At 42.2% G+C, this 26162-nt stretch overlaps 2 long non-coding RNA genes across 2 annotated transcripts in view; one reads left to right on the top strand and one right to left on the bottom strand.

Moving 5' to 3' along the window:
- LOC116100643 overlaps positions 1–885 on the top strand; it is a 1712-nt gene extending 827 nt beyond the window's left edge. Inside the window, exon 2 of the long non-coding RNA XR_004122677.1 lies at positions 608–885. This is a non-coding gene — a long non-coding RNA (uncharacterized LOC116100643). The remainder of the gene's footprint in view (positions 1–607) is intronic.
- LOC116100645 overlaps positions 1–11477 on the bottom strand; it is a 21738-nt gene extending 10261 nt beyond the window's left edge. The window contains exons 1-3 of the long non-coding RNA XR_004122679.1: positions 11409–11477; positions 3148–3187; positions 2077–2201 (exon numbers count right to left, since the gene is read on the bottom strand). This is a non-coding gene — a long non-coding RNA (uncharacterized LOC116100645). The remainder of the gene's footprint in view (positions 1–2076; positions 2202–3147; positions 3188–11408) is intronic.
- Between the last annotated feature and the right edge of the window lie 14685 nt (positions 11478–26162).

Here is a 26162-nt window from a genome sequence, read left to right as displayed (position 1 = left end):
GAAGAAATTAAGGAATTTGGGAAGGAGTGAGTTTCAAAGACATTTTTTTTAAAGGCACGACCTGGAGCCTCCTTAGATAATCAACAGCAATGGGAGTCTGGAGCACACAATTCTGGATTCTTAGTTCATCCTTTGGTTTTTCCCCATGACTGCACATAGATTGAACAATGTTGTACCACTTGTCAGGTATCCAGCTGCCAACTGGAAGACACTCTGATTGATTCCTAGTGAGGGAGGGAGTTCTAGTCTCCCTAGTGATGGAGGGAAAGCTTATATACCTAACTGAGAAGGGATGGTGGAGCCAAAAAGGTATTAAATATGGTATAGAGGGTATGTACATGACCAACTTGATCATTTGTCAGGAAACGAGAAAGGAGAAAAAAGAGAAATCATGGTAAGATTAAAAACAGCTATGCCAAGAACTGACATATGAGATGACTCATGGAAAATTTAATCCTATTATAAAGGGAACTTACGTTTGAGTAGACACAGTATTGTCACTTAGATGATCTCATTGATTTGTAGACAACCCCAGGGCAAAGGGTACTGTGTGTATACACCCATGCACGCATACACACACAGAGTTGTTATAATCTTCTCTTTACAGGGATGACCGAATCTCAGACAAAAGTGACATGCCACACATCAACTGTTCCTCTCCAATGCCTTGGAAGCCCAAAGGTCTACCTGTCTCCTGGTCCAGAGCCATGGTATTAAAAGCCAGCTGCGTTTAAGAATGAAGAAGCAGCTCTTCTGATCCAAAATCACATAGAATGTCTCGTGGAGGACTTTTTTTTTTTCTGAGATATGACTCAGAGGGATTCTCAGTAAACTACAAACTTTTCTAGGTTGTTTTATAATAAAGATAGAAAATCATTAGTCAGCTGATTTGCAGAGAGTTGGCTGACGCAGAGCAAATCTCTGCTTGAGAGAGGCATGGTTCAAGTAGACCAGAGAATCTGGGGCAGGAGAGAAGAAACAGCAGAGAGTAGTTATTTATTACCTGCATGTGACTCAGGGACCATAGAGGGTGACCAATGGGGACCCTGCTGCTAAGCTATTGGGTCAGCTCAAGACACACATAGAGGGAGCTTTAGGGAGCTAGGATGGACCCAAGAGAGGTTCCTCAGCTGTTGTCTGTCTCATATCCATCTGTAAGGGACTCAATACACAGGAACCACAGACAGGCCCTGCTAATGCTTCTGTTGTGTTCAAACAGAATACCATTTTGTCTTCTAATCAATAGGACCCACACACACACACCTTAGAAGCACATGCTTAGTTTAAATAACTCTTTCCCATGATGCAAATCTCTGAATGTATAAAACAAACATTAGGAAATGGTTTGTAATTACATTAAGAATTTCAAGGTTTTGTTTTTAAAACATCTTTACCAGAACATGAGAGGTAAAGGCAGGTGGATCTCTGAGTTCAAAGCTAGCCTGGTCTACATAGTGAGACCTTGTCTTAAAACAGAATTATTTTTTTCTCTACCTACACAGGATGTGATTCCTCAATTTATTGTCTCTCTGTCTCTCACACATAAAAATTATCTAGTTGTTTTTTTTATTATGCTTTGAATCTGAACTATCCCCATAGGGTCATGACTTCAACGATTGTTCCTCATCTGAGAATGCCTCTGGGGCCTGGCAGGCAGAAGTCACTAAGGGCAGAATTTCAGAAGTATCAGCATTCTCTCTGTTCTCCAACCTAACGGACTGTGAGCTCCCACTGTCACAGAGGGAACTGTCCTGTCACACTGTCCCTGCTATGCTTGTCTGAAAAACCTCAGAAACTGGGAGCCAAAGCTAGCTCCTCCCGGCTTATGTTGCTTCTGTCAGTGACCAGCAGCTGATGCTGCTCCCAGAGAAGAGTCACTTGCTGCATACCAGTCCCGCTGAGCTGGAGCAGATCTGTTAAGGAAATAGAACCTGGTTCAAGAAATACAGACTGGAAAAAAAAAAGCCATAAGTCCAAAGCCATTCATGAGACGAATTCAGAGATCTAGAACTACAAAATATCAGCAAAGGTCACTGCCCCGCCCCCACCCCCACTAGAAGCCAGAGCCTCGGATACCTACACTAGGGAGTTAGAGGAGCAACACGCGAGCCCCAAAGGTCTGATTTTGCAACTCTGCTCTACCAAGTCTGTCTGACAGAAGAACCAGGTCTTTGGTTTCTGGATTTCTCATTTCTTCATCTCTGAAACAGAAGGAAATCATTAAGGCTATGAGTTTGTGTTTGCCAAACTTGCCTTCTAATTCTAATGTTTCTGTCTGCCTGGTGGTTTCTGCATCTTTTCTGGAATTTCTTTCCTCTCCTTTGATGTTGATCTATTGTGAGGCTCGGTAACCATGCAGTCTTCTGTGTAGTGGGTCTTCCAGAAACTGGCACTCACACAACTGCTTTGGAATTCTGCTGTAAACTGAGGTTGTAAAAAAAAAAACTCAACTTACACTATTACAATGGTTAATTTAATGTCAGCTTTTCTAAGTCACAGGGCCCAGATGTTTGCTCAAATATGATGTTTGATTTTTTTTTTTTTTGAGAACACTTTGGAGACAATGAACATTTATGTTAGTGGATTCAGAGTAGAAACAGATCATAACGTAATGGACCTTACTCAATCAGTTGAAAGCCTGAAAAGAACAAAACACTAGCTTCCCCTGAGCATGAGAGAACCTCAGCAGATGACCTGTAGACTTGAACTGCACCCAGGGTTCTCTCCCAGGTCTGCAGCTGGCAGGCTAGCCTGCAGAATCTAGCTATGTCAGCCTACCGCCCAAGTTGATTCTAGGGGATGGAGAGATGTCAGCGGATAAGACCACTGACTTTCAGGGGACCCAGGTTCAATTTCCAGCACCCACATGGTGACTCACAACTGGTCATAACTATAGTCTTGAGTGATCCGATGCCCTCTGGCACCAAGCGCACATATGGTATACAGACAAAAGAAAACCTCCCCTTGCCTTCCTTATCTGTCTCTGTCTATCTGCCTGGCTCTGACTCTGGCTATCTGGCTCTGGCTCTCTCTCTCTTCTCTTCTCTCTCTTTCATGCACACACACACACACACACACACACACACACACACACACATATAAGCTTGGAGGACCCTGACTAAAACAAATGTGACCAGGGCTTCTTACCTATGATGTTTTCTGACAGAAGGCTGACATATGCTGCTTCCTGGGGAAAAGCAAACCTGAGGAAGCTCAGGAGCAATATATTTTCCATGGCCCCTGTTCTCCACTCCTAAAACTGAGCGCCTTGGTATGAGAACTGGGGTTGACAAAGGACATAGAGAAAGCAGTTCCAGAGAACGAATAAACTGATTTATTACTAACAGACCACATTTACTGTGTAGGAAAATACTTTCTCCAATAGCCAAAAACCAAAGAGACTGAAGTGGAACAGAAGGAGAAGGAGATAAGGCCTTTCCTGGCCTCTTGGATCACTTCAGATCAAGATCTTAATTGAAAAGTAGAACTGTTTTGTTTAGTGTGTGGCTTGGCGACAAATCTGCTATGTGACCTTCAACAGACATACTAGGTGTCTAGATGAAATGTTCAGAATAAAAAAATCATGGGACCCTGTCAATGTGGTGATACAGTCAAAGAGGTAAACAGGATTGTCCCTCTAGGAATGATTTGTTGTCCAAACATAAAGAGTGTGGTCAGAAGAGAACCTTCATTTCTAGTTCCTCTGGATGGTCTCAGCTGCAGAGATTCAGTTTGCCCCGGGCTGTGGGATTCCCCAGGCATCTGTCCAGTGGCTGAGTGAGGTGCAGGTAAAAAGATCCAGTTGGGATGCTCTGTAGGACAACGTGTGCTCCCTTACCTGAAAGGAGTCTCTCTCGGGCCCTTTATGAAGCTTGATTTTCCCTTTTCTCCATTCCACTTCCTTCTTTCTTCCTTCACATAGATTGATTCCTAACATATACCAACCCCACTTCCCTCAGTATCTGCTTCCAAAAAAACTGACCTGTGACTTCCATAGGCAGTTACCTCCATTACAGGTAGAATATGAGGAAATGTATTGTGAACATGAAATCACACTTAGGAATATGTTAACATGTGAGACTCATGGCTCTATATAGATATCGGACAGAAATATGAGCCAAATTAGCTGAAAAGGAAGTGTTTTATTAAGAATTAGGGGTCCAGGGACTGGAAAGATGGCTCACTGGTTAAGAGCACTGACTGCTCTTCTGAAGGTCCTGAGTTCAAATTCCAGCAACTACATGGTAGCTCACAACCATCTACAATGAGATCTGATACCCTCTTCTGGGGTGTCTGAAGACAGCTACAGTGTACTTAAATAAATAAATCTTTGGGCCTGAGCGAACAGGGCTGGAGCGAGCAGGGCCTGAGAGAGAAGAAAGTGTCTGAAGACAACTGCAGTGTACTTACATATAATAAATAAATAAATCTTAAAAAAGAATATTTAGGGGTCTGGGACTGGAGAGATGGCTCAGAGGTTAAGAGCACTAGCTGCTCTTCCAGAGGTCCTGAGTTCAATTCCCAGCAACCACTTGGTGGCTCGTAACCATCTACAATGATATCTGGTGCCCTCTTCTGGCCTGTGAGCATACATGCAGACAGAATACTGTATACATAGTAAATAAATAAATAAATAAATAAATAAATCTTTAAAAAAAAAACAATTAGGGGTCTTATAGAACTCATTAGTCAACAGTCAATGGAAATTTTCAAAAGCTAAAGTTAGCCTTTCTTTCTCTCCCCCACTCACCTCTTGCTCTCACTTTCTGTCTCCCTCCCTCTTTCTTCCTATTTCCCACTCATCATAGTGCCTTGTCTGTGTTCTTCATGTTAGATCCACTCTATTACTTTTAATATTTCTTTTATGTGTATGAATGTTTGCTTGCATCATGTGTATACCTGCCCTTTCCCCTAGAAGTCGTTAGATCCCCTGAAACTAGAGTTATGGATGGTTGTGAGGAACCATATGGGTTCCAGTATCCTAACCCAGGTCCTCTACAAGAGCAAGAAGTGCTTTTAGCCACTGAGCTATCCCACCAGCCCCTGAATTTATTCTTAGTGCTTATCAAATCACTGGAAGAGCAGTCAGTACTCCTAACTACTGAGCCCCAGCAGCCAACTTTATAAAATGTAAAAACATTTCTTAGCCAGGAAGTGATGGCACACACCTTTAATTGCAGCACTCAAGAGGCAGAGGCAGGCAAATCTCTGAGTTCTAGGTCAGACTGGTCAGTCTGGTCTACAGAATGAGTTCCAGGGCAACACAGAAAAACCTTGTCTCCAAGCAGAAACTCCAGAATATCAGGCTCAGTGACCCTAGTCTCTACCCCCTTAGAGGATCAGAGCCTGTGGCCAGCTGATCCTCTCTGTGGATTCTTACGTAAGTCCTGACTTAGCTTCCTCTTCAACCACCAGCTATGACTGGAGACTAGGCCAGTTCGGATGGAAAGCTACCTTCTCTCTAAGGTTACACATGGAATTTATTTTCTTAGAAGAAGATATGAGAACGAGGTGAGCATCTTTGGCACACAGTTCTCACAGCTAAGGTGCTGTGGAAGAAATGTCCTGCTTTGAAGTCAAATGATCAGTTTTGAGTTCCTCATCTACCACTGATTAGTTACACTGAATTGGATAGAATCCTGTTTGCTCAACTGAAAACAGGGATATTTCTTCAGGCTCAATGATGTTTTTAAAACTTGCTTACTTTTCAAAAGTAATTTTACATTTTATTCATTTGTTCATTTGTTTGTTTGTTTTCTGAGACAAGGTTTTTCTGTGTTGCCCTGGCTGTCCCATAACTCACTCTGTAGACCAGGCTGACCTAGAACTCAGAGATTTGCCTGCCTCTGCCTCCTGAGTGCTGGAATTAAAGGCATGTGCCATCACTGCCTGGCTAAAAAATGTTTTTACATTTTTAAAAGTTGGCTGCTGGGACTCAATGGTTAAGAGCACTGACTGCTCTTCTAGAGGTTCAATTCCCAGCAGCCACAAGATGGCTCACAACCATCTGTAATGGGATCTGATGCCCTCTTCTGGTGTAACTGAGAAGAGTGACAGTGAACCCACATACATTAAATAAATAAATAAACAAATAAATAAATCTGTACATTTCTAAAAAAAAATAAAGGAAGCATGTAATTATGGTCCTAGGTGAGGTGCAGTGAAAGAGGAAAACATACCTGGGTTAGGTGTCCTCCCTGCGTGCTCTCCATGTGTGCACTTTTGTGTATAGACAGAAAAGACAGAGGAGGGAGAGCAGGAAGGCCTTGCAGAAGAGGGAAACCTGAGTGAGGAGGCTTGACAGGCAACAGAAAGCTCTGTATGGAGGCAATGAGGATATCATGTGCTGCATCACAAATGTGTGAGAGAATGGTCACTTTCAGAGATGTGACAATGTCATGGCGAGCAGGGCTAAAATAAGAGGTAGCATCTGGCATGGAGCCAGACAAGATGTGTGGTGAGGCCACTGGAGATGAGGCTGTATAGAGATGAAGCCGGGTTGCTTCTCTGTGAAACAAGAAGTGAAACAGAAGTGCTCCACACATACCAGTGCTCAGCACCGAACTGACTGTATGTCAGGAGTTAGGCCGAGCTGTCTCGTGACTTCATCTCTGGGAGAAAAGTCATATCTTTATTTTGCAGGATTTTATCTGAGTAATTTTCACAAGTTCACCTTGAGAAAGTTCATCCTGTTGGGATCCCTGGGAGCAGATCGTGAGAACAGAAGTTAACTGTAGGTAGTTTATTTTGGAGGTGATCCCAGAAAAAAAAATCCAATCAGAGACTAGGAACATGAGGCAGAGAAGAATAAACTTCAGAGTTATTTCCAGCAGGGAGATGCAGCCAGTCTACTTCTTGACAAGTCTTGTTGGTATTGTGGTTTCAGGACTGTGTTTCATGATGTTGACCTTGGCATTCTCAGTTTTCTGGCACAAAAGCCATGCATAGTGTTCAGGCAGGGTCCCCAGGTATTCTCACTAAGCTGTCCTCAGCATGTGGGGGTGTGGGCACGAGGCCATGATAAGACCCTGGCAACACATGCCACATGTGAGGAGCAAGGCAGGCAGTAGGTTTGGTTACACACAGTCTAGCTTGGTTTTTATATTGGTGACTTCCACCAGCAGTCCATCAGTATGGGGAGACTATGGTAGAGCAGAGCACTTCTCACAGGAAGTAGAGAGAGAGGTAGGAAGGGGACAGAGATAATATATCCCCAAGGACTACTTCTGCCAGCTGGGGTTCACCTCCTTTACTTTTTAGAACATCTCAAAATGGGGACCACCCATTACGTTGCAAGTAGGGGTAGTAAGAAAAGAATTCAGGCAGTCCAAGCTGGACTTGGTCCTGTGACACTCCTGCCACTACCTTGAGTACTGTCTTGTGGGATCCCTGGTGTCATTACTGGTGTGTTCCAGCAACCTTTTACTATATGAACCTTTTCTAAGGACACTTGATATCCAGGACACTCGATATTCTGCTTTTGCCCCCCTAGGCAGCTAGTCAGTGCTCTTAACTGCTGAGCATCTCTCCAGCCCCCCAAGGTCTCTCTTTCAAATGAGTTCACAATCTTATAACTTTATACCCTGAAATTTCTGATGGTAGGGATCTGTCCAATCCCTGGGATGCTTTCAAAGTACCTTTCCTATTTTCTCAAGCAAAGTGGTTTTTTTCCTGCTACTCCTTTTTATTGGTATCTTTAAAGGGAATAATCTCTGTAATACCACACCTTTATTTCAACTATGTCATTTTCCAGTGAAAGTACATATCTTTCAAACATTTCTATACTTTTTGCTCCTATGTCTTGCTGTAAACCTGGCTAAAAGCATGCATTCATAACCATGCCACATCTTGAGTGCTCTCCTTTCATGGAACTCCTCCTATTACATTAATCTGCCACTTTTAAAGTTGATTTCCCATTAAGTTTCAGGACATTGACAAAGTTGAGACAAGTTCTGTGGCCTGTAGTCCAATTCCCTCCAGAGATTTGTCTCATCTGAAACTTCATTAAGTACAATCTCTACTATCCACATCTCTTTCTCTCCTCTTCCTCCTCCCCCTCCTCTTCCTTCTCATCCTCCTCTTCCACATCCTCCTCCTCCTCCTCCACCTCCACCTCCTCCACCTCCTCCTCCTTATTCTCTTCTTTTAATTTTATGTGTTTGGGTGTTTTGCCTACATATTTGTATGTGTTCCATTTGCATTCCTGATACCCATAGAAGATATTGGATTCCCTGGAATTGGAGTTACAGACAGTTATGAGCCTACTTCTTCTAGAAGAGAAGCTAGTGCTCTAACCTCTAAGTCATCTCCCTACCCCTAGGAAGGTCCACATTTCTAATAGCATTCTGGTCTTCTGAGCTCCCAGATGATGCCTATAAATCTCTGCTCACAGAGTTTTAGGTTTTTTGTAGCCTATTTCTCCAAAATCTTCTAAAGTCCTCCTGCAAACCAGCTTCACAGTGGGTGGGTCTTCTGATCTCAGTTTATCTAGTCAAGGTAATCCCTTACATCATGGTTAACAGCTGGTCTCTCAGGTGTTTCTAGACCTTGACAAGTGAGAATGACCGCCACAAAAATCACCGACTACTTTCTCGAAAACACATTAGAGCTTGTTGTCCTGACGAGTGACTGACACATAATGGGTGATTAGTGAAAATTTTTGGATAATTTATTAAGTCAATACAAAATAATCACTTAGTATTATTTTTCTATGAAAAGCCTTAGGGTAGAAATCAGGAGATTTGGAAATTAGATTCCAATTAGTCTGGAAGCCGCAGAGAGGATATCTGGATTTTTTTAAACTTTACTTTCCCAGTCTTCAAACCTTGTTTTATTGCCTGCCTCACCTGTGGCAGTTAGAGTTTTGAGACTGAATGTGGAAAGATAAAAGTGCAGCAAAGGATGTGGTTATTCCATATCTCTGTCTTGGATTTGTACCAGGAGTAAGTTATTCGTTGACCTTTGGATCCCATTATCTAAGACCAAGCATTTTGGGATCAACCAAATATATCGGCCAGGGCCTTTAGTTGCAAAAAAAAAAAACCCAAAATCAACAAAACAAAACAAAATGACAACAACAACAACAACAAAAAGCAGAAACCAACCAAAAACTAGAAATTAATTCTGGCTACTGTAATCAAAATAGGAGCTCATTGGGAGCTTACCATGAAGTTCTCAGAACAGACAGAATATTTGAATACTGACCAGGAAGCACAGGCAAGATCACACTAGAGAAGCACAGTAGTTGGACCACTCCTCACACTTTACTGTGCCATGCACATCAGTACCACCACTAGCACTAATTCTAAGATTTCCAAGATTTTTAGGTCATTCCACTTCAAATTTGAGGTCTTTGGTGAGATTGGGTCTTATGGTCTAGCTGCCAGGGATGTAGAAGAGTGCCTGGACTATTCCAACTTCCATAAGTGGAAGACAAAAGACAGACTCTCTCATCTTGTGTCATAAAATACTGGTTTTCCAAGATATGAGAAGGGGCCTCATGCCAGTCTCACCCAAGACAGGATGTAAAGGAAGTGAGATACCGAAGAAAACTGGGAAACTCAGAGGAGGAAACGGGAACAATTTATTGACCAATAACACTGAGTTGAGACTTTGCTAGGCCGTCTCCAAGGTCCTGGGTACAAAGAAATGATGCTCAAGGTGTTCAGACAGTTAGGAAAAGTAATGTTAACACTGTGCTGAGGAAGGGTTGTAACCAAACTATGACAAAAGACAGTGGAGGCACAGAGCAAAGGATTGGATCTAGAAATCATACAGTTTCTCAGAAAAGTTTGCACAGGGGAGCTAGGTCTTGAAAGATTGCATAGAAAGCAGAGCCAGCTCTGGTATTTGTTAATCTTGCTCATTAGCCAGAATCTGGGTCATGGTATTTCCTGTTCTGTCCTTTCCTGTTGCCACCAACCACAACACATATGCTATTACAGTTAAGGTCTAAAATTAGAATTATTAGGGCCTCAGAGTTATTAGGGTTCTGTTTGTGCCTGTGTTTTCTTCCTTTGCTGTCCCTAAGTTTTGACAATGGCAAAATTTAATGGCTGCATCTGCTGCTTTTGGCTATTTTAGCTGTATGTGTATACTCAGAACCTGCATTTAAATAATAGCTCAGCCAGGGACTGCTAATATGATCTCCCTAAGACCTGATTCCTCAAAGATAAAACAGGAATGAAAAATATTCGCCTCCCAGAGCCACTGTGGGTTTAACCGGGGAGACTTCCTGGGACTGCCAGCATGTTGGCCATTAGCAGGAACTGACAGCATGTTAGCCATTATTTGTTCACATATCTGTGGGGTTGAGGATGCCTCTCTGTTCTTCCCCACTTTGGCTTAAAGAGTTTTATGAAGTGGCAGAGGAGTCACAAAAAGAAAATGTCTTCCAGGAAAGCAGAGTCCCAGAGGTTGTGCCAAAAATGTAAGACTGTTGTAGTGAAGGAGAAACAGACAGAAGTTTCATGAGCAATGAGACCCCCCCCCCCCCAACACGGTACCTGGAGGTAGAACTGAGAGCCCCATTTCTGGATTGAAGTGAAGCTTTTCAATCCTATGAGACTGATTTCAAAAAAAGCTGCCCTGGCTCCAGGAAGGTTTGTCTCTGTTCTTTATAAGGAAGAAATGATGTGCCCAGATGCTGGCCAGGGCAGGCTCCCTTCTCTGTCAGGATCTGAGAAGGGTGGAGAACAGAATGTCCGCTAAGCAGACATTGTCACATGCTGTTCCTACAATATCTGAGATATGTGCAGGACAGAAGATTGAACGGCACGAGTGGGGAGTGGCTCCCTGCTCTGTCCGAATAATAAACATAATATTTGAGGGGAATGTGCCACAGGCTGAAGAAATTTAATAAAGGCCTGTTCCAGACATAAACACACTGTGTGGCTTGCAACAGACAGTGAAGTGTGTGCCGTGTGAATTTAGTTCTTCTTTCCCAGAGTCCTTGATATAATTTAGGAGCCTCTTCTTGCCAACAAGCCATGTTGTTCCCTGCCAGTCTGGCCGTCTGAGTAAATTCTGATCATTTACTGCCGACACAGCTATCTACCGACTACCTCACATCCCAGGCATTGGAGGGAGACATGGGCTCTCCGGTCTCTTTCTAAGGGAGAGGAAGTTGCTTTGTAAAAATCCAGGCTCTTCCTTTTGAACATCTTTTGTGGAAAAGGGTGTCTGCCTCTCTTGACTGCATATGGAGAAAATAATTTCATGCAGAGAAGCTTGGTTCTGGCGTTTGCCAAGCTCCTCATCCATCTGGGGGCAAGCCCAAGACTGGGAGCCACAGAGCAGCAGAACATGTTGCTATGGTAACTTGGCACCACACACCTTTGCTCCTTTATGTCGGCCTCCTTCCCAGTCCCCCAACCCAAACCTTCACATTACCTTTATAAGCAACATACCTACTCAGAATATGGACAGCTTTTCTTAATTTTCACACAGCCAGTTATAAAGACATTTTCCAAGGCACTTGGACAAAGGGACAGTGCTTCCTTTTGAAGGCCAAGGCTCTACTGATTTTGCTTCCTGATACACAACTGTGAATGAGACCCATGTTAGCTTATCTTCTATAGAAGACTTGACCTTCAAATCCCTTTTCTACATTCGTGGACTTTATTATCACCATGCTGCTTTAACCTCAGGCTTAAACAACCCTAAAAGACAAGAAAATGAGCCCATTAAACATTCTATGCCAAGAAGCACCCATGTGAGGTAGAGCTAATTTTCCTGCTTTGCAAATGGGAAAATAAAGTTAAATGGTCAGTGAGCGGTAACATGAAGAATGATGAATGGGTGAAATGGCTCAGTGGATAAAGATGCTTGAGGCTAAGACTAGTGACCTGTGATGCATGGGGCTTGCATCATGAACTTCTGAACTTTGTTCTCTGACCTCAACAAGCATGCTATGGCAGGCATGCACCTAGGTACACATACATGCTCATGCATGTACATGCGTGCAAGCGTGCTCACGCACACATATGCACACAAATAAATATAAAAATACTTCTTTTGAAAAAGATGAAGAATGGAACCAGGTCTCTGAACTCCAAATTTTATGTGTTGCTCTTATATCAACTGATCTTCAGTCTCTTTCAGTCTTCATCATTTTACAAAATAATAATAATAATAATAATAATAATAATAATAATAATAATAATAATACAGATACATTCAAAGCAGCATCTAGGTTGTGTTTTTCTTTCTTCCTTTATTTCTTCCTTTTTTCCTGTCTGTCTGAATGTCTGTTTGTCTGTCTGCCTTTCTTTTTGGTTTGTGAGACAGGGATTCTCTTTGTAGCCCTGACTGTCCTGGAACTTGCTATGTAGACAAGACTAGCCTCAAACTCCCAGAGATCTGCCTGCCCCTGCTTCCCATGTGCTTTGGTTTCTTAAGAACAGCCTTATCAGCCAGGCTTGGTGGCACAAACTCCAGCACCAAGAAGGAAGAGTGTGTCTACCCATTGTGCCAGGCACATGAGACGTGTTAGTAATCCCAGCACCAGGGAGACAGGCAAGAGGATGAACAAAAGTTCAATGTCAGCCTGAATGACATAGTGAGTTTGAGGCAAGCTTCTGTCTCAAAACAAAAACAAAAACAAAAAACAAAAACAAAACAAACAAACAAACAAAACACTAAAAAACGTCCCCACCCCACTGGTTACAAATGTACAATGCAATGATTTTTAAAGTTTGTAAGATGAGGGATATACTGGGGTAACTCACATGCTCTGCAGCCTTGCCCACTTGAAGCTTGTGCTCCAGTCATTTTCAATATCTCAGCAGAGTTGTACAACTATCACCACAAAAAGAAGCCAAAGATCTTTTTTTGCTATACAATGTATTTTATTTCTATCAATCAACAGAGTAGTTTGCCTTCTCTTAAATAAGATAGCCAAAGATCTTTTAACTGTTACTCCCAGTCGATTGTCCCATACTTACTTCTATTCCCAACCATAAGCAACCACTAATACACTTCACATCCCTACAAATTGTCCCCATTCTGGGCCTTACTATTAATGGATATATACCTACACACATACAATATATACAATGTGTGTTAATATATATTATGCATACATATATAATTATATGTTTATGTGTGTGTGTGTTTCTTCATGACTGCTTTTTACTAAGCATAATGATATTTTCAAAGTTCATCCATGTGTGGATGTGATAGTATAGCCATGTACTACATTTCTTCATGCACTCACCAGTTAGTGGGCATTTGGGTTGTTACCTTTTATTATTAGAAATAATATTATTTTTATTAGAAATGTTGCTATGAATGTTTGTATATCAGTTTTTGTGTGGAGTTGTAGTTTTCCACTTGCGTTGATGCCTAGAGATGGCATAGCCGGACCAAATGCCACAATGTCCCCCAAGATGACTTCACCATGTTGCATCCTACTAAGAAAGCATATAAATTCCAGTTTCTGCACACTGTTGCCAGTATTTGGTGTGATTCAATTTTTTTTTTTTTTGCTTCATTTTATTTCACAGTTGTATTTCCATGTCCACATGGTTATCGGTTTTTGATGGTTACAAAGTGTTCTGAGTCAGTTGGTGTGCCGTTGTTTAATTGTAGCTTTAAAGCTGGGGCTTTGGATATTGTCCAGTTTCAAACTGTTATAAACCGTAGGACCTGAATTATTACCATTTACTACATTTCACTCTTAGTCCCTTTCCTTGATGTAGGTTCCAAAGCAAACAATGGATACACACGGGTTTGATATTGCTTCTCTGATTACTCTGCACAGAAGTTGTCTGTACTTAAGATGCCACCAGTAGAGTTAGTGCCTGCCTCTGTCCCCAGTGCCTCCTTATTGTGAGCACTAACAATACAGGTATATTATATAAAAGACCCATAGGTTGCTTTGATTTGTGTTTCTTTCACTGTGGGAGACTTACAACATTTAACGGCCATCAGATAGCCCAGTTGAGTCACCAAGCCAAATAAGCCTGGTGGTACAGGAAAGTCCAGGGATCAAAGCAAAAAAAAAAAGGATGAAGATGTTGAAAGAAATTCCCTGGGTGTGCGTGAATGGCTCAGTTCTAGCGGATGGCTAGCTGTGGATGAAGGGTCTGCTGGGCGGGATGCTGAACTGTCTAGAGGCATATCTTTCTCTGATACCTGCTTCGTTCAGCACCTTTCTTCCTAGCTTTGCTTCTCCCCTCTGACCATTCCTTCTCATTTCCTTGGAGATTGTTCCCATCACTTCCTTCTTTATTCTCTAGAATTCCATTCCTGAATTCCTAGTCTTTCAACATCCTAGGTGATCCCGGTCTTTCTAAGGAAGTACTGATCCTAGGGAAATTCCAGGAGCTTTCATGTAGTTATCTCAAGCTCTGACTTTCCTCCCCGAGTCCCAGTTCCAACTATCTAATTTACTGAACATCTCCACAGGAATTCCTCTGGGCACTTCAAGTCCAATGTTTCCTCTTAGGCCTCCTTTTTTTTTTTTTTTCATTTGCCCTGTTTTCATGATGATAGCAACTCGGGCCCCATTGCTTCAAGCCAGGAAATCATTCCAATCTCTCCCTTACCCCAAATATCCCTAACTGTACATGGTTTCCTCTCCAAAGTCTACTATACTAGTTTGATGCATGTTTTCATTAACTGTAGCGTTGTATCGGTGTAAGCTGTCACTTTAGGAAAGAAAATAAATAAAAAATTAAAAAAAGAAAAAGAAAACAAAATAAAAATGAACTGAGTGAATATTTACATAGAATGAAGGTATACTCACTGTGGAAAGGCAGCCTTCATGGCAATTATACAGGCAGAAACGGGGTTTTCCTGGGTCTTTCTCTAAAGCAGTGGTTCTCACCCTTCCTAATGCTATGACTCTTCAATACAGTTCCTCATGCTGTGGTGACCCCAACCATATTTTTTTGTTGTTGTTTTCGAGACAGAGTCTCTCTATATAGTCCTGGCTGTCCTGGAACTCATTCTGTAGAGTAGGCTGGCCTCAAACTCAGAAATCTGCCTGCCTCTGCCTCCCAAATGCTGGGATTAAAGGCATATACCACCACTGCCCAGCTATAAAATTATTTTTGTTGCTACTTCAGAACTGTAAGTCTGCTAATGTTATAAAATGTAACATATCTGTGTTTTCTGATGGTCTCACGTCACCACTATGAAAGGGTCATTTGCCCCACAAAGAGGTTGTGATCCACAGTTTGAAAACCACTGCTCTAAACTGTCTACATCAAATGTGACTTATTTCTAAGAAAGTTAAACCTCATGGTTCAGGGAGAGCTTGAAGAGCAGCCCAGGGCTAAGAAAGTTGGGGAGCTGGGGGAGCTACTAATGCAAGAATAGCTGCAGAGAATGATCCTTGTATATTAGAGAATCTTATCAGAAGAAAACTTGGTATGAGATGGATAATCTTTCTAGATGCTGTTTGCCACACTGCTGTAACCTCTGGCCCAGTCTTTCTACTTCTAGTCTTACTTCCACCAACCCATTTGGTGGCTAAAGTTCTGTTCTAAGTTGCACTGATGTGCTTAAAAGATTTATAAAACAAAAATACCTCTGACCCACTGGTTCTCAACCTGTGGTTGCAACCCCTTTGTAAGGCAAATGACCCTTTCACAGAGGTCCTCTAAAGACCATCTACATTCAGATATTTAGATTACAACTTATAACTGTAGCAAACTTACAGTTATGAAGTAGCAATGAAAATAATGTTATGGTTGAGGGTCACAACATGAGGAGTGGTATTGAGGTGTGACAGCATTAAGAAGATTGAGAACCACTGCTCTGGCCTGAGAGCCCCACTTGCTCATGGACTGAGAAGTTCCCAGAATGCTGAGGGCTACTGTTCCTGTAAGATAACAAACCACAGGTTTTTGATTTTGTAAACAAGCTTGATTGCTCCAACTGCACAAGATGTACTTGATCACACGTAAGCAAGAGGTATGTAAGAAGGACTTATACCAGGATGTGTGCTTGCTCCTGATTGGACAAAGCCTTGTGGGATTTCTGGCTGAAGTAACCCAGGTGTGGACCTGGGCAATATCCATGGTCCTGACCAGCATTTACTGAAAGTTGATTTCAAATTTGGCTCAAAAAAAAAAAAAAATGTGGTGGTGATCTTATTCTCGCCTGGTAGGATTAATACCATATTGTGCCAGAATGATCTTTCAAGTCAGAGAGAGAAGGGAAGTGTAGACTTCTTGAAATCCTTACTCAGTTCTTAGTAGGTCTAGAGCTTAGAGCAACACCAACTACCATTTACCGGAGACTCCACTCCCTTCTACCTGTGCAAAAACTTCATAAATATGATTCTACTCTTCACGATAGCTCCATAACCAAGATAGCACATTTAGGTTACAAAAGCAGCAGCTGAGACTCAGAAGGAATGAGTAAGACTGCCCTAGAGCTGACGACTGCTAAGTAGAAGAACTGACCCCCTGGCTTGCCACACCACTTGTTTTTATGAAATACAAAGGCTCAAACACAGGCTTAGTGCCAGTTAGGTGACCACCCTACCCACTGAGCTACATTCCCAACCTTAGCACGGGTTATCTTCTGATGAAACTTCCACTTCACCACATAGGTATGCTCTTACATAATTTATTTCAGTGAAAGCTTGTTTTTTGTTTTGCTTAAAAATTTATGTACTTATTTGATGTATATGAATACTTTATCTGTATGTATACATGCATGCCAGAAGAGAGCATCAGATCCCATTACAGATGGTTGTGAGCCACCATGTGGTTGCTGGGAATTGAAATCAGGACCTCTGGAAGAGGCAGACAGTGCTCTTAACCACTGAGCCATCTCTCCAGCCTCTAAGCCTCAGTTTTTATGTCTGAAAAATAAGCATAATAAAATGGTACCTATACTATTGGAGGCTCAAATGACAAAGCCAATGGAATGCACTTAGAAGTCACCTTTACTTAACACTGTGAATATTCCTTGAAATCCCCCTCCCCCGCTGTCTTTAGCAACTGCATTATCAGCATTTCCTGTTCACAGCCAGTCCGTGTGTCCATCTGTACGGTTGGACTGAGCATACTTTGAGATCAGGAACTCTTCCAGCCCTTTCTATGTCCCTAGCTCAGGACTGAACACAGAGCGGTTGTGTTTACCAAGGCAAAATAGGAACAAGAGTCTCAGGGGAACACATGCTAACCCTATTCTCGGACTGTTTCTTTAAAAACATTCATTCCATTCTTATCTTCCTGCAGAGGCAGCCTTAAAATATTTCATTTGTCTACCTTCTATTTAAATAAAAGTCGCAGTACAAAACCTACCCTTTTGTACTTAGTTTCCTTTTGCCTTCCTTTGTTCTAGCCACTTCCTCTTTTTTCTTTCGACTTCCTCTGGCTGAAGCTCATCTCCTGCTGTGTCAGTTCCACCCTGTTTGTTTTTGTCAGTGCTGAGAGACTTGTCTTTAAAATTCGAGTTATTGCAGGTTTCCCAGAAATCTGTGCAGAGTTACAGTAACCGGGAAGCCCCACCCTTCCTTTTCCCCTCCTGCATCAAGTCCTTGAGGGCTCAGAATATCTGTAGCCTTAGCTCCAAGTCAGCCTGAGCTCCCATCTCCTAGCAGGATACAGGCCTGTAAACATTTGACTCAGAGTTAGCATGCCCAGCCACACAGTCAGGAATTATTAGACGCACTGGGTAGCTCAGGCCTGTCTGCCTCCTGAGCTCAGACGTGACAAAGTTGTAGCACTATCTAATAGATTCATAAAATTCTCCATTGGATTTCCCAGAGATCGGAATCCTATTTAACCCTTCCTTTAAACTCCAGCCTTGAGTATCCAAAATGAAGACTGATAATAAATTCTACACCAATAATTATCCTGACCTGTCTATAATTTAATCTGGACTATTTGGTATATAAACAAACAGTAAACAAAATAAAAGATTGAATGGGATCAAACTCACTGGATGGACACATGCATTAAATCTGAGTACTGTCCAGAGGGCAAATCTCTATGAGTTGGAGATCAGCCTAGTCTACATAGTGAATTCCAGACCAGCTACATAGTGAGACCCTATCTCAAAAGACAATAATAATGAGATATAATACATTATGGCTGGTAAAGAAAAGACAGACAGTAAGCTGTGGCTAGAGGTAGACTAGGTGTAAGACACCTAGAATGTATTCTTTGTTCCATTTAGGTTAGCATACAAAGTAATTTTGCACCGTGGTATACACACACACACACACACACACACACATATACATGAAGACAATTAAGATTCTTGTTTAAGGGCTGGTGAGATGGCTCAGCGGGTAAGAACACTGACTGCTCTTCTGAGGGTCCTGAGTTCAGATCCCAGCAACCACATGGTGGCTCACAGCCACCAGTAATGAGATCTGACGCCCTCTTCTGGTGCATCTGAAGACAGCTACAGTGAATTACACCAGAGCTAGCGGGCCAGAGCAAGCAGGGTGGCAGAAGTCCTGAGTTCAATTCCCAGTAGCCACACACATGATGGCTAACGGCCATCTGTACAGCTACAGTGTACTCATACACATAAAATAAATAAAATAAACCTTTTTTAAAAAAGATTCTTGTTTCAGCTGCCTCTGTTGATGGAGCACTGGCCAAGTCTCATAACCTCTACTATTAAATTAAAGGGTTATTCAGTATGACATCAAAGAGAACTTGGAACTCTGGGACTAAGTGTAGGATTTGTTGTGCCAGTCTTTGTAGAGGGAAGTGAGTCTTAAAGCCATATGGGATTCTGGAATGAAAAGATAAACAGAAGAACATGGTGGAGCTGAAAGCATCAGTTAAAATAAGGGGCAGGAGCATTTAGACACAGCAAATCCTCCACTCAGATGCAGGGACTAGTGAGCTGTGGGAAGGGATGGGTGGGCATAGGCAGGTGCTGTGAGGGATGAAGGTCATCATGGAGCCTTAGAAAGGTAGAAAGTGAGAACCAACTCCCAGGAGCTGTCCTTTGACCTTGACATGCACATCATGAGATCTGCACGCCCTACCATACAAAACACATATAAACATAAAACAAAACGCACAGATTTTATTCTTTACATGTTTTGTAAACACTTTAAACGTTTTTTTCTAAGTGTACAGATAAATTTCTGTACCATGTATGTGCTTGGTGCCCAAGGAGATCAGAAGAGGGTATCGGATCCATAGAACTGAAGTTACAGGTGTTTGTTAGCAGCCATGTAGTTGCTGGGAATTAAACTCAGGTCCTCTGGGAAAGTGGCCAGTGCTTTTAACTGCTGGGCCATCTCTTCAGCACTAATAGATTTCATTTTAAACAAAGAAAGAGAAGACTGGCTTAGGGACAATGGGTATATGGATGTGGAAGATACATTGAAGATGAGATTGACAATAGCCCTGTATGAATCACATAGATTTGAAGTAGGGCAAGTGAGTTGTGCATATAGACAATAAATCTGACAGGGACTTTGAAGGCAAGACTAAATGCTGAAGCAAAAGAGGAAATAATCCAAGGTCAACACAGAGTGTAGATTTTATTAATGGAAGAAGGGTACTGGGGACACTTCTGGGAAATTTCGTCATTTCATTTTTAGACATGAACTGAATACCTTTACCGGGAGACTTAAATCAGGCATGTTTCTGTAGGTGGTGAGAAGTATATTATTGTTAGGCCAGGATGTTTGACCATTCACACATAAATCTTTTAATAATTCCAGGTTACTCCATTACTTATAACTTAAATCCATCTCCACTGACTCTGTCCTACTCTCTGTTGATCTCCCTGCCCCAGCATACATGTTGGTAATATGGGCAGTTCTATTAACCAATATCTCAAATCTCAGTGGTTGAAAACTATTTTTCTTTATTATTTTCCTTTATTCCTCCACATACCCTTATTTTTGTGTTTTGAGGGACAAAATCCAAACCTTTATGTACACTAAGCAAGTGCTTTCCAGAACTCTACTGCTCAACTACACCCCAACCCCACTCCTATGTAATTGTCCAAAACAAGTCATATGCCACGTTCTGCAAAAGAGCTGCATAGTCCCCTGAATATGAATGCAAAGGTCAGAACTCTCTGTAAAAGCCCAATAAACAGTTTTCCTTGGACACCTATCTGCATCTGTTTGTGGTGTCATTAAAATATCTTTACCGCCAACATTGTACAACCAGCAGTGCCATAGCTCAATTGTAACAGACCTCCAGACCTTAGCATGACTGACTCCATGATGTACCATTCAGCCTGCAAAACAGCCAAAGTAAAAGCAAAAAACTAATCCATTAAAGTTCTTGGTTCTGGGAAAATCTCTAAGTGTATTAACCTTGCTTTTTGGCTTCTGTAGCTCTGCTTCTGGCTGACTGTTCTTGTTAACTGAAGTATGCCAACCCAGGATATGATTTTTGTCCTCAAAAGCTCACCCTGAGAATGGCTCAAGGCTACACTGGCATCCCGAACATCCAGTGTAGTTACCACCTGGCTAATAATGACTGAATTGGCTAAAATTCATGTCCAAATAGTAGCCTCTGGTGGGTACCCCACAACACAGTCCCTACAGGAACAAGTTGTTTTTAATTTTTGCTGGTTCTCTCCTTTTTTATTTACTTATTTTTAAGTATGTGTGTGTGTGTGTGTGTGTGTGTGTGTGTGTGTGTGTGTGTGTGTGTGTGTACTCGCACTAGGGCAGGTGCCCATGGAGGTCAGAGGCATCGCTGCATACCCCCTACATCTGGTTACAGGCTAAGCTGGGTGCTGGGACAGGAGCTCTGCACGAGCAGTGAGTGCTCTTAAGCATTGGACATTATCTCCAGTTCTTTCCAGTGCTAAGTCTTCCATTGGTCTAAAAAGCAATAGTTAAAGCGCTCTTTACTTCCTCTCTGCTCCAGAGGTCCCACTTCCCTAGCTCCTCTAGGAAGACTCAGCTCCCCTCTGTCCACTATGCACTTCCTTCTTGCCCTTTCACTTCCTTATCTCTCGGCAGGGAACACGGCCCCCAGGACAAAACAACCGGCAGACAAACAGCAAATATTGCCCAATCTGTTGTTTGTTCCTTCTGACTCTGACTACTTAGTTACCCAGATTTTTTTCGGTCTGTGACATCCTATGACTTCTTGACTATAATCCTGGCTATCACTACTCTGCCTTTGTAGCAGAATTCCACAGAACGCCCTTTGAACCTTTGATCAGATGATGGTGGACACCCCCTGCATTCAAAACTTTGTTTGGTTTTGGTGAGGTTTGGTTTGGTTTTGTATATAATTCTTTTATCCATGATATTCATACTTATAGATGAATGGCAGTACATAGCAAACATTGTTAACTCACTGACAGATACTATGTTTTGAGATCCTGACTGCTAGTTTTAGTTACACTGAAGTAGATCTTGGTCCACAATTACTTGTATTAGATTTTTGCTTATTATATTCAGAAGAAAGGAATATGCTTCAAATACATTAAAACGCATTTTTTCTCATTACTTTTCTACTCCTTTTCCAGTATTGTAGTATGGTGTTATTGTTTGTTTATAATTCATACCACACTAATCTTCCTCTTCTTTTTTTTTCTCTTTCTGTTTCGTCTTCCTCCTCCTCCTTCTCTTTTCTCTTCCATCTCTTCTTCTTCTTTGAATAGAAACCTTTTCTACTGAGATAGAACAACTAAAACAAATAATTCCCAGGGCTAGAGAGAGGGATCAGTGGTTATGAACATTGGCTGCTCTTCCAGAGGACTTAGGTTCAGTTCCTAGCACTCACATGGTGACTCCCAACCAAATGTAACTCAAATTCCAAAGATCCTGAAACCCTCTCCATAGGCACCAGGTATGCATGTGGTGCACAGATATCCATGGAGGCAAAACATCCAAAAATATGAAACTAAAAATTAAAGCACATGCCGGGCTGTGGTGGTGCACGCCTTTAATCCCAGCACTTGGGAGGCAGAGGCAGGCAGATTTCTGAGTTCGAGGCCAGCCTGGTCTACAGAGTGAGTTCCAGGACAGCCAGGGCTACACAGAGAAACCCTGTCTCGAAAAACCAAAAAAACAAAAAATAAATAAAATAAAGCACACATGCAAGTAACCTCAGAGGTACCTGTGCTAGGAACCTGCTTTCCAATGCTGTGGAACTTAATCCTAGGAGAGAACACAAACATTTGTTTCCAATCCAGTCTTGGGGAGGAGCAAGCAAGCTCAGAAGGGTTGAGAGCTCAACCAATGGGTGTGTGTGTGTGTGTGTGTGTGTGTGTGTGTGTGTGTGTGTGTGTTTCAAAATAGGGTTTTCTCTATGTAACAATCCTGGCTAGCCTGGAACTCACTTATGTAGACCAGGCTTGCCTCTGCCTCTTGAATGCTGGGATTGAGTGCATGTGCCTCCATGATCCACATCAACCAGTGGGATACACTTAGAATCTCCAAGAATGCCTTGTGAGATGGGAGAAGGTGACTCTAAAACCAATGTATCAACCTGAAAAATTCTGTGAATGACAAGAGTGATGTGGCCCTCATTTGAGACATCATTCACTTCTTGTCCTCCCCTTAGGACATTGTAGAAAGGACATTTTCATTTCCTGGTCCTGTGCATTCTCAAGAATTGGAATAAAGCTGGCTAAATGGCTCAGTGGGCAAAGGTGCTTGCCCTGGGACCCACATGATTGAAGGAGAGAACCAACTCACACATTGCCCTCTCTCCTCTTCATTAGATATGATGGTGAAGCGTTAAGTCTTTAAACCTCTCTGAGCTCCTGATAGGTGGTCACACGCTTAACGCAGCCTATCCCAGATGCTCTGGAGCTGGACAGACACACACACACATACACACACTGGCTTATTTTTAACATGCCCTAAGCTAGCTCAATGGCTGCACCACTCTGTGAACCTCCACGTGGCTATCACATTCCCCTTTGGTATTCTTGAGTTATTGCCTTCTAAAATCTATACTTTATCTCTGCTACCCCAGACCTAAGGGGGGCGGGGGGAGTGACCCCCGAGGCTGCTTTTCCCTGATTCTTCCATGGTTGGTTCTCTGTCTCCCATACCTCTCATGTTTGTATCCTCTTCCATCCTTCTGCCCTGGTGATTCTCTTCTCTCCTGTGTTTCCTCTGCCAGAATCCTCAAAGCCCCACCTCTGTCTTCCTGCCTAACCATTGGCCGTTGGCTCTTTACTGACCAGTCAAAAAAACAATTTTTGGCAGGGACTCTCAGTGGACGTGGGAATTCCCATGTAAGCATAAATCAAATTCTCAACAGATGGTACACACACACACACACACACACACACACACACACACACACACACGGGCATGCACACACAAATAAATAGTACATAAATGCAATTCATGAAATTCTTATTAAAAAAAAAAAAGAGGTTCCTATTATTTTACTGCACCACCTTCTGGGAGACAGCAAAGTTTACCCAGAGGATGAAAGCTGAAACCACATCACCCTACACTTGCTTTATAGGAACCAAAGTAAATGCTCTACAGTGCCTTATGTCCAGACCTTTGTGGCTCTCAACCAGGATGCGGGCCTATCCAAAGACAAGACAAAAGATGGCCACCCCTGATACTCTAGATTGATTACCTCTGTATCCAAACCCTATCCCCAGTAGGAGAACAGTAGAAACCAGACTCAGAAGATCAAGTCTCCATAGCAGCTTCACCCCCTCCCATTTAACCAAGGAGACCAAGCCTTAAACTTCCTGGCATTCATATACTCCTAAGTCTATAGGACTCCCTGAACAGGAAATGCTTACACATTTAGAATGTGCATCCCTTTCTCAATGTTCTAACTTCAGCAACACTTACAAAAACTAGGAAGTTACTTTGAGGTTATTACTCAATTTACTAGTAACTTGCAGATCTGAGCTTTACCTTTTGATCTTCCATGGGTGACCTAATCTTAGTTCTAACTTCTTGTACTGCTGAGGAGAAACACAGACATGGAAGGAAACTTGGAAACCCACATACAAACTATACCCTTGGATTCCTCCTGGGCCGGAGTGCAGACCCTTTAGGACCAGGAAGCAGCCAACTGGGACAGCATAGCAGGAATCTGCAGATGTAGGGTGATGATACTGTCTCATCACAGGGCCAGAAATTGTATTCAGAAACCTGTGGGCTAGAGAGATGGCTCTGCGCTTAAGGATATTTACTGAATTTACTTGAGTGAAGGCTTTAGGGAAGTAGCGGTGGAAGGGTGTGACTTGCTTGTCACAATGGTGCCATCATGAGACAAGTCCATGAAATGTAAAAAGTGAGGGAGGAAATAGAAACCCCTGGTGAGTACCATATGGCCCAGAGCTGCGGAGTCCTGCCAGGTTACTCTTTATGTGCAGCACAGACATCAAATGCACCTTGCGAAAGGGCCCATGTCTAGTCTGACTAGATGCACATCGAAAGTTGAAGCATAAATCTGTAATCTTCCATTTATATGAACTTATTCAAAATTTTAGATGATTTCCACAGCACTGATAAAATGTAGACAATAGCCATTCTCCATGGTGGTATATAATTATACATTTATATATTTTTGGTTCCTGGCACACAGCTCCTAAAATACGAGGGACTGTTGGAATTGTAAGTATCTTTAATATGCTAATTAGATAACTGTTAGTTGGGAGTCCCTAGGCAGCTTCAGAGTAGGGACTAGCAGATCTGATAGTGTAAAGCTTTCAGCCCTATCCCTAAACTCTGAGACAGAGGAGTTAGAAGTTGAACTCAATCATCAATGGCAAAATGATTTAGTGATTTAGTAAATCTACTTAATCAAACTTTTCATGAAGAGCCCATCATGATTGGGTTCAAAGAGCTTTTCAACTGGCAAACACATTTCTCACAACTCCATGGACACAAGTCCTTATCCTCAGGACCCCTCTGCACCTTGTCCTCTGGACTTCCCATCCAGCTGTTCATTTTAAACAGGGAGTGGGGCAGTGGTTTTCCCACATCTGTAATCCTAACAGTCAGTAAGCCGAGGCTGGTGGAGCTACAGAGCAAGTTCCAAGACAACCAGGGCTACACAGTGAAACTCTTGTCTCAAAACAACCAAAACAGCAATGAAGAAGGAGGAAGAGGGAAAGAAAGAAAGAAAGAAAGAAAGAAAGAAAGAAAGAAAGAAAGAAAGAAAGAAAGAAAGAAGAAAGAAAGAAAGGAAGGAAGGAAGGAAGGAAGAAAGAAAGGAAATGTTATTATATGCTTGAAAGCTCCTAAAGAGTAGATCATAACTGTTCTTACCACACACAAAAATGTGTGGTGGGTGGTGGGTAGATCTGTCAGTGTGTACATCTCTCAAAATCCTCATACTGCATGGTGGAAATTGATTCATTTTTCACTCACCACTTAGCCCTATGGAGGAGAATGGAGACACATGGGTGATTGTATTAGTCAGGGTTCTCTAGAGTCACAGAACTTATGGTAGTCTCTATGTAGTAAAGGAATTTATTGATGACTTACAGTCTGTAGTCCAACTCCCAACAATCAACTCCCAACAATGGTTGGCAGCAGCTGTGAATGGAAGTCTGAGGATCCAGCAGTTGCTCAGTCCCACAAGGCAAGCAGATGAAGCAGAGAGAGCTTTCTTTCTTCCAATGTCCTTATATAGGTCTCCAGCAAAAGGTGTGTGCCATCACACCTTTAATCCCAGATAACCTTGCTTGAACTTGAAGATCTTCCAGTCTTAATCTTCTAGGATTCATAGCCACTATGCCACCACACCTTTAATCTTGAACTCATAGATCTTTCTATCTTAATCCTCTGGGATTCATAGCCACTATATCTCAAGATCTCCATGCCAAGATTCAGGTTGGAAACTTGTATTTCTCAGCCTCCAGATTAGGGCCAGGTGAGCCTTCTAATTCTGGATTGTAGTTCATTTCAGATATAGTCAAGTTGACAACCAGGAATAGCCACTACAGTGATCTAACATGGTGACTGGCAGTTGAAATAAGGCTGGTCTTGTGCAACTGAGCTGTAAACCTGGAGTTTCATGCTAACTCCTGGTAATTAATGTGAGACTTAAGTGAATAAGTGAATTGTTGGAGACACTGTTAGTGCCCAAAGAGTTGGGAAATTGGTTGCTATGAGAATGGGAAAATGTGTATATTTGGCTAGTAAAAATAGATTGCTTGTGGGCTGGAGAAATAGCTCAGCAGTTAAGAGCACTGATTGCTCTTCCAGAGATCCTGAGTTCAATTCCCAGTAACCACACGGTGGCTCACAACCATCTGTA

This window comes from Mastomys coucha, unplaced genomic scaffold (genome assembly GCF_008632895.1).
Source record: "Mastomys coucha isolate ucsf_1 unplaced genomic scaffold, UCSF_Mcou_1 pScaffold21, whole genome shotgun sequence".
Lineage (NCBI taxonomy): Eukaryota > Metazoa > Chordata > Mammalia > Rodentia > Muridae > Mastomys > Mastomys coucha.
The sequence above is the reverse complement of the archived record's forward strand: the minus strand, read 5'-3'. Positions and strand labels throughout refer to the sequence as shown.